This window comes from Manis javanica, chromosome 17 (assembly GCF_040802235.1).
Source record: "Manis javanica isolate MJ-LG chromosome 17, MJ_LKY, whole genome shotgun sequence".
Lineage (NCBI taxonomy): Eukaryota > Metazoa > Chordata > Mammalia > Pholidota > Manidae > Manis > Manis javanica.
In genome coordinates this window covers 25,582,354-25,592,674 of record NC_133172.1, presented here as the reverse complement: position 1 = coordinate 25,592,674, position 10,321 = coordinate 25,582,354, and positions in this window count along the sequence as shown.

Below are 10,321 nucleotides of genomic sequence, written 5' to 3'. Positions count from 1 at the left end.
CAGAGCACAGTGCATAACACAACGTGACACACAGAGGACAGACAGATCACACACTTCATATGACACAGAAGAACGTACACAATGCCCAACCCACACAAGCACGGACACAGGAAGCCACCCACTAAGGGACACACAGACTGCAACGCAGCACGCTCAGCACAGCTGAGAGCAATCAATGCAAAGAGCACAAACAGCGCACAGCCCCACAGAAGAACACGCAGAGGACAAGCACAGCAGGATACACGTAAACTGCTCCCAACAGATGTTAAGCACAACGCACCCACCAGAAACACACCGCACAGAAACACAACACGCGCAACGCAGCAGACACAGTACATTCAAAACTAAAGACAGAAAGACACAATCAGTGCCCACAACCAAGGAAAACAACACACTTACAAAACAGAGACCTCGCCAAACACACAGCACACACATTACACACAAGCTGACACACGCACATCACAACACAGGCCGCAAACACACACAACACGACACGCAATGCAGAGAATGCCCACAGCACAAACTACACACACAGAACACAAAACCCTGCACATTGCACGCACGGCCCACATAACGAAACGTGTGATCCATGCTACAATCTCACACCCAAGGTGCACGCAAAACAAGGCCACCGCGCACATACACACGAAAAAGACAACACAGCACACCATACACCCTCAACACACTGCGCGCTGTACACAAAGCATACACACAACGCGAAACACAGGAAGCTTCAAAGGAAACGGTCAACGCACAAAGAACCTCAAGTTTACACATACACTAAAGCATGAGCGTGAACAATGAGTGTTTGCTGTACTACGTTGATGGACCTTTCCAGGGTGAGGCAGAGCGTGGACTCCAGTGGAGTACTTTGAAACTGTGTCACTGTGGCCTGCAGGCCCCACGGCAACACAGTGGTGGCCGTTTCCCAAGAGACAGAATGTGCTCGTTGAGGGGAGCAGCATCTTCCCTCCTGGCTTGGTGCCTCTGCCCTGGGAGTGACTTTGGGTGAGGTGGGAGCTGACCACCTTGGAAGCATTCAGGATAATGTAACCCAGAACCAAAGTGATGTGTGCCCCTTCTCCCGGGCACTGTACTGACCAGTGAGGCTGATGGAGAAAGCCACCCAGGTCCTTCTGAAGTAGGTGACCGTAGGTCATGCTCATGAACTGTACTGTAGCCCCACTCGCAGGAAATCCCGTGTCCTGCGAAAAAATGTCACGTGGCAGTAGTCTGAGTGCGGCAGTGCCCTCATGACCATTAGCAGTCACAACACACAGAATAAAAACAACCACATGCAACACACACACACGGTACACAAAACACTCACCACACAAAACATACAGAGAGCCACGGACACAGCACAGAGCACAGTGCATAACACAACGTGACACACAGAGGACAGACAGATCACACACTTCATATGACACAGAAGAACGTACACAATGCCCAACCCACACAAGCACGGACACAGGAAGCCACGCACGAAGGGACACACAGACTGCAACGCAGCACGCTCAGCACAGCTGAGAGCAATCAATGCAAAGAGCGCAAACAGCGCAGAGCCCCACAGAAGAACACGCAGACAAGCACAGCAGGATACACGTAAACTGCTCCCAACAGATGTTAAGCACAACGCACCCACCAGAAACACACCGCACAGAAACACAACACGCGCAAAGCAGCAGACACAGTACATTCAAAAGTAAAGACAGAAAGACACAATCAGTGCCCACAACCAAGGAAAACAACACACTTACAAAACAGAGACCTCGCCAAACACACAGGACAAACATTACACACAAGCTGACACACGCACATCACAACACAGGCCGCAAACACACACAACACGACACGCAATGCAGAGAATGCCCACGACACAAACTACACACACAGAACACAAAACCACGCACATTGCACGCACGGCCCACATAACGAAACGTGTGATTCATGCTACAATCTCAGCACGCAATTTGTACGCAAAACAAGGCCACCACGCACATACACACGTAAAAGACAACACAGCACACCATACACCCTCAACACACTGCGCGCTGTACACAAAGCATACACACAACGCGAAACACAGGAAGCTTCAAAGGAAACGGTCAACGCACAAAGAACCCCAAGTTTACACATACACTAAAGCATGAGCGTGAACAATGAGTATTTGCTGTACTACGTTGATGGACCTTTCCAGGGTGAGGCAGAGCGTGGACTCCAGTGGAGTACTTTGAAACTGTGTCACTGTGGCCTGCAGGCCCCACGGCAACACAGTGGTGGCCGTTTCCCAAGAGACAGAATGTGCTCGGTGAGGGGAGCAGCATCCTCCCTCCTGGCTTGGTGCCTCTGCCCTGGGAGTGACTTTGGGTGAGGTGGGAGCTGACCACCTTGGAAGCATTCAGGATAATGTAACCCAGAACCAAAGTGATGTGTGCCCCTTCTCCAGGGCACTGTACAGACCCACGAGGCTGATGGAGAAAGCCACCCAGGTCCTTCTGAAGTAGGTGACCGTGGGTCATGCTCATGAACTGTACTGTAGCCCCACTCGCAGGAAATCCCGTGTCCTGCGAAAAAATGTCACGTGGCAGTAGTCTGAGTGCGGCAGTGCCCTCATGACCATTAGCAGTCACAACACACAGAATAAAAACAACCACACGCAACACACACACACGGTACACAAAACACTCACCACACAAAACATACAGAGAGCCACGGACACAGCACAGAGCACAGTGCATAACACAACGTGACACACAGAGGACAGACAGATCACACACTTCATATGACACAGAAGAAGGCACACAATGCCCAACCCACACAAGCACGGACACAGGAAGCCACCCACGAAGGGACACACAGACTGCAACGCAGCACGCTCAGCACATCTGAGAGCAATCAATGCAAAGAGCGCAAACAGCGCACAGCCCCACAGAAGAACACGCAGACAAGCACAGCAGGATACACGTAAACTGCTCCCAACAGATGTTAAGCACAACACACCCACCAGAAACACACCGCACAGAAACACAACACGTGCAAAGCAGCAGACACAGTACATTCAAAAGTAAAGACAGAAAGACACAATCAGTGCCCACAACCAAGGAAAACAACACACTTACAAAACAGAGACCTCGCCAAACACACAGGACAAACATTACACACAAGCTGACACACGCACATCACAACACAGGCCGCAAACACACACAACACCACATGCAATGCAGAGAATGCCCACAGCACAAACTACACACACAGAACACAAAACCACGCACATTGCACGCACGGCCCACATAACGAAACGTGTGATCCATGCTCCAATCTCAGCACCCAAGGTACACGCAAAACAAGGCCACCACGCACACACACCACGTAAAAGACAACACAGCACACCATACACCCTCAACACACTGCGCGCTGAACACAAAGCATACACACAACGCAAAACACAGGAAGCTTCCAAGGAAACGGTCAACGCACAAAGATCCTCATGTTTATACATACACTAAAGCATATGCGTGAACAATGAGTGTTTGCTGTCCTACGTTGATGGACCTTTTCAGAGTGAGGCAGAGCGTGGACTCCAGTGGAGGACATTGAAACTGCGTCAGTGTGGCCTGCAGGCCCCACGGCAACACAGTGGTGGCCTTTTCCCAAGAGACAGAATGTGCTCGGTGAGGGGAGCAGCATCCTCCCTGCTGGCTTGGTGCCTCTGCCCTGGGAGTGACTTTGCGTGAGGTGGGAGCTGACCACCTTGGAAGCATTCATTATAATGTAACCCAGAACCAAAGTGATGTGTGCCCCTTCTCCCGGGCACTGTACAGACCCACGAGGCTGATGGAGAAAGCCACCCAGGTCCTTCTGAAGTAGGTGACCGTAGGTCATGCTCATGAACTGTACTGTAGCCCCACTCGCAGGAAATCCCGTGTCCTGCGAAAAAATGTCACGTGGCAGTAGTCTGAGTTCGGCAGTGCCCTCATGACCATTAACAGTCACAACACACACAATAAAAACAACCACACGCAACACACACACACGGTACACAAAACACTCACCACACAAAACATACAGAGAGCCACGGACACAGCACAGAGCACAGTGCATAACACAACGTGACACACAGAGGACAGACAGATCACACACTTCATATGACACAGAAGAACGTACACAATGCCCAACCCACACAAGCACGGACACAGGAAGCCACCCACGAAGGGACACACAGACTGCAACGCAGCACGCTCAGCACAGCTGAGAGCAATCAATGCAAAGAGCACAGCGCACAGCCCCACAGAAGAACACGCAGAGGACAAGCACAGCAGGATACACGTAAACTGCTCCCAACAGATGTTAAGCACAACGCACCCACCAGAAACACACCGCACAGAAACACAACACGCGCAACGCAGCAGACACAGTACATTCAAAACTAAAGACAGAAAGACACAATCAGTGCCCACAACCAAGGAAAACAACACACTTACAAAACAGAGACCTCGCCAAACACACAGCACACACATTACACACAAGCTGACACACGCACATCACAACACAGGCCGCAAACACACACAACACGACACGCAATGCAGAGAATGCCCACAGCACAAACTACACACACAGAACACAAAACCATGCACATTGCACGCACGGCCCACATAACGAAACGTGTGATCCATGCTACAATCTCACACCCAAGGTGCACGCAAAACAAGGCCACCACGCACATACACACGTAAAAGACAACACAGCACACCATACACCCTCAACACACTGCGCGCTGTACACAAAGCATACACACAACGCGAAACACAGGAAGCTTCAAAGGAAACGGTCAACGCACAAAGAACCCCAAGTTTACACATACACTAAAGCATGAGCGTGAACAATGAGTATTTGCTGTACTACGTTGATGGACCTTTCCAGGGTGAGGCAGAGCGTGGACTCCAGTGGAGTACTTTGAAACTGTGTCACTGTGGCCTGCAGGCCCCACGGCAACACAGTGGTGGCCGTTTCCCAAGAGACAGAATGTGCTCGGTGAGGGGAGCAGCATCCTCCCTCCTGGCTTGGTGCCTCTGCCCTGGGAGTGACTTTGGGTGAGGTGGGAGCTGACCACCTTGGAAGCATTCAGGATAATGTAACCCAGAACCAAAGTGATGTGTGCCCCTTCTCCAGGGCACTGTACAGACCCACGAGGCTGATGGAGAAAGCCACCCAGGTCCTTCTGAAGTAGGTGACCGTAGGTCATGCTCATGAACTGTACTGTAGCCCCACTCGCAGGAAATCCCGTGTCCTGCGAAAAAATGTCACGTGGCAGTAGTCTGAGTGCGGCAGTGCCCTCATGACCATTAGCAGTCACAACACACACAATAAAAACAACCACACGCAACACACACACACGGTACACAAAACACTCACCACACAAAACATACAGAGAGCCACGGACACAGCACAGAGCACAGTGCATAACACAACGTGACACACAGAGGACAGACAGATCACACACTTCATATGACACAGAAGAACGTACACAATGCCCAACCCACACAAGCACGGACACAGGAAGCCACCCACGAAGGGACACACAGACTGCAACGCAGCACGCTCAGCACAGCTGAGAGCAATCAATGCAAAGAGCACAGCGCACAGCCCCACAGAAGAACACGCAGAGGACAAGCACAGCAGGATACACGTAAACTGCTCCCAACAGATGTTAAGCACAACGCACCCACCAGAAACACACCGCACAGAAACACAACACGCGCAACGCAGCAGACACAGTACATTCAAAACTAAAGACAGAAAGACACAATCAGTGCCCACAACCAAGGAAAACAACACACTTACAAAACAGAGACCTCGCCAAACACACAGCACACACATTACACACAAGCTGACACACGCACATCACAACACAGGCCGCAAACACACACAACACGACACGCAATGCAGAGAATGCCCACAGCACAAACTACACACACAGAACACAAAACCATGCACATTGCACGCACGGCCCACATAACGAAACGTGTGATCCATGCTACAATCTCACACCCAAGGTGCACGCAAAACAAGGCCACCACGCACATACACACGTAAAAGACAACACAGCACACCATACACCCTCAACACACTGCGCGCTGTACACAAAGCATACACACAACGCGAAACACAGGAAGCTTCAAAGGAAACGGTCAACGCACAAAGAACCCCAAGTTTACACATACACTAAAGCATGAGCGTGAACAATGAGTATTTGCTGTACTACGTTGATGGACCTTTCCAGGGTGAGGCAGAGCGTGGACTCCAGTGGAGTACTTTGAAACTGTGTCACTGTGGCCTGCAGGCCCCACGGCAACACAGTGGTGGCCGTTTCCCAAGAGACAGAATGTGCTCGGTGAGGGGAGCAGCATCCTCCCTCCTGGCTTGGTGCCTCTGCCCTGGGAGTGACTTTGGGTGAGGTGGGAGCTGACCACCTTGGAAGCATTCAGGATAATGTAACCCAGAACCAAAGTGATGTGTGCCCCTTCTCCAGGGCACTGTACAGACCCACGAGGCTGATGGAGAAAGCCACCCAGGTCCTTCTGAAGTAGGTGACCGTAGGTCATGCTCATGAACTGTACTGTAGCCCCACTCGCAGGAAATCCCGTGTCCTGCGAAAAAATGTCACGTGGCAGTAGTCTGAGTGCGGCAGTGCCCTCATGACCATTAACAGTCACAACACACACAATAAAAACAACCACACGCAACACACACACACGGTACACAAAACACTCACCACACAAAACATACAGAGAGCCACGGACACAGCACAGAGCACAGTGCATAACACAACGTGACACACAGAGGACAGACAGATCACACACTTCATATGACACAGAAGAAGGTACACAATGCCCAACCCACACAAGCACGGACACAGGAAGCCACCCACGAAGGTAAACACAGACTGCAACGCAGCACGCTCAGCACAGCTGAGAGCAATCAATGCAAAGAGCGCAAACAGCGCACAGCCCCACAGAAGAACACGCAGAGGACAAGCACAGCAGGATACACGTAAACTGCTCCCAACAGATGTTAAGCACAACGCACCCACCAGAAACACACCGCACAGAAACACAACACGCGCAACGCAGCAGACACAGTACATTCAAAACTAAAGACAGAAAGACACAATCAGTGCCCACAACCAAGGAAAACAACACACTTACAAAACAGAGACCTCGCCAAACACACAGCACACACATTACACACAAGCTGACACACGCACATCACAACACAGGCCGCAAACACGCACAACACGACACGCAATGCAGAGAATGCCCACAGCACAAACTACACACACAGAACACAAAACCATGCACATTGCACGCGCGGCCCACATAACGATACGTGTGATCCATGCTCAAATGTCAGCACCCAAGGTACACGCAAAACAAGGCCACCACGCACATACATCACGTAAAAGACAACACAGCACACCACACACCCTGTACACACCGAGCGCTGTACACAAAGCATACACACAACGCGAAACACAGGAAGCTTCAAAGGAAACGGTCAACGCACAAAGAACCTCAAGTTTACACATACACTAAAGCATGAGCGTGAACAATGAGTGTTTGCTGTACTACGTTGATGGACCTTTCCAGGGTGAGGCAGAGCGTGGACTCCAGTGGAGTACTTTGAAACTGTGTCACTGTGGCCTGCAGGCCCCACGGCAACACAGTGGTGGCCGTTTCCCAAGAGACAGAATGTGCTCGGTGAGGGGAGCAGCATCCTCCCTCCTGGCTTGGTGCCTCTGCCCTGGGAGTGACTTTGGGTGAGGTGGGAGCTGACCACCTTGGAAGCATTCAGGATAATGTAACCCAGAACCAAAGTGATGTGTGCCCCTTCTCCAGGGCACTGTACAGACCCACGAGGCTGATGGAGAAAGCCACCCAGGTCCTTCTGAAGTAGGTGACCGTAGGTCATGCTCATGAACTGTACTGTAGCCCCACTCGCAGGAAATCCCGTGTCCTGCGAAAAAATGTCACGTGGCAGTAGTCTGAGTGCGGCAGTGCCCTCATGACCATTAACAGTCACAACACACACAATAAAAACAACCACACGCAACACACACACACGGTACACAAAACACTCACCACACAAAACATACAGAGAGCCACGGACACAGCACAGAGCACAGTGCATAACACAACGTGACACACAGAGGACAGACAGATCACACACTTCATATGACACAGAAGAAGGCACACAATGCCCAACCCACACAAGCACGGACACAGGAAGCCACCCACGAAGGGACACACAGACTGCAACGCAGCACGCTCAGCACAGCTGAGAGCAATCAATGCAAAGAGCACAGCGCACAGCCCCACAGAAGAACACGCAGAGGACAAGCACAGCAGGATACACGTAAACTGCTCCCAACAGATGTTAAGCACAACGCACCCACCAGAAACACACCGCACAGAAACACAACACGCGCAACGCAGCAGACACAGTACATTCAAAAGTAAAGACAGAAAGACACAATCAGTGCCCACAACCAAGGAAAACAACACACTTACAAAACAGAGACCTCGCCAAACACACAGCACACACATTACACACAAGCTGACACACGCACATCACAACACAGGCCGCAAACACACACAACACGACACGCAATGCAGAGAATGCCCACAGCACAAACTACACACACAGAACACAAAACCATGCACATTGCACGCACGGCCCACATAACGAAACGTGTGATCCATGCTACAATCTCACACCCAAGGTGCACGCAAAACAAGGCCACCACGCACATACACACGTAAAAGACAACACAGCACACCATACACCCTCAACACACTGCGCGCTGTACACAAAGCATACACACAACGCGAAACACAGGAAGCTTCAAAGGAAACGGTCAACGCACAAAGAACCCCAAGTTTACACATACACTAAAGCATGAGCGTGAACAATGAGTATTTGCTGTACTACGTTGATGGACCTTTCCAGGGTGAGGCAGAGCGTGGACTCCAGTGGAGTACTTTGAAACTGTGTCACTGTGGCCTGCAGGCCCCACGGCAACACAGTGGTGGCCGTTTCCCAAGAGACAGAATGTGCTCGGTGAGGGGAGCAGCATCCTCCCTCCTGGCTTGGTGCCTCTGCCCTGGGAGTGACTTTGGGTGAGGTGGGAGCTGACCACCTTGGAAGCATTCAGGATAATGTAACCCAGAACCAAAGTGATGTGTGCCCCTTCTCCCGGGCACTGTACAGACCCACGAGGCTGATGGAGAAAGCCACCCAGGTCCTTCTGAAGTAGGTGACCGTAGGTCATGCTCATGAACTGTACTGTAGCCCCACTCGCAGGAAATCCCGTGTCCTGCGAAAAAATGTCACGTGGCAGTAGTCTGAGTGCGGCAGTGCCCTCATGACCATTAACAGTCACAACACACACAATAAAAACAACCACACGCAACACACACACACGGTACACAAAACACTCACCACACAAAACATACAGAGAGCCACGGACACAGCACAGAGCACAGTGCATAACACAACGTGACACACAGAGGACAGACAGATCACACACTTCATATGACACAGAAGAACGTACACAATGCCCAACCCACACAAGCACGGACACAGGAAGCCACCCACGAAGGGACACACAGACTGCAACGCAGCACGCTCAGCACAGCTGAGAGCAATCAATGCAAAGAGCAAACAGCGCACAGCCCCACAGAAGAACACGCAGAGGACAAGCACAGCAGGATACACGTAAACTGCTCCCAACAGATGTTAAGCACAACGCACCCACCAGAAACACACCGCACAGAAACACAACACGCGCAACGCAGCAGACACAGTACATTCAAAACTAAAGACAGAAAGACACAATCAGTGCCCACAACCAAGGAAAACAACACACTTACAAAACAGAGACCTCGCCAAACACACAGCACACACATTACACACAAGCTGACACACGCACATCACAACACAGGCCGCAAACACACACAACACGACACGCAATGCAGAGAATGCCCACAGCACAAACTACACACACAGAACACAAAACCATGCACATTGCACGCACGGCCCACATAACGAAACGTGTGATCCATGCTACAATCTCACACCCAAGGTGCACGCAAAACAAGGCCACCACGCACATACACACGTAAAAGACAACACAGCACACCATACACCCTCAACACACTGCGCGCTGTACACAAAGCATACACACAACGCGAAACACAGGAAGCTTCAAAGGAAACGGTCAACGCACAAAGAACCTCAAGTTTACACATACACTAAAGCA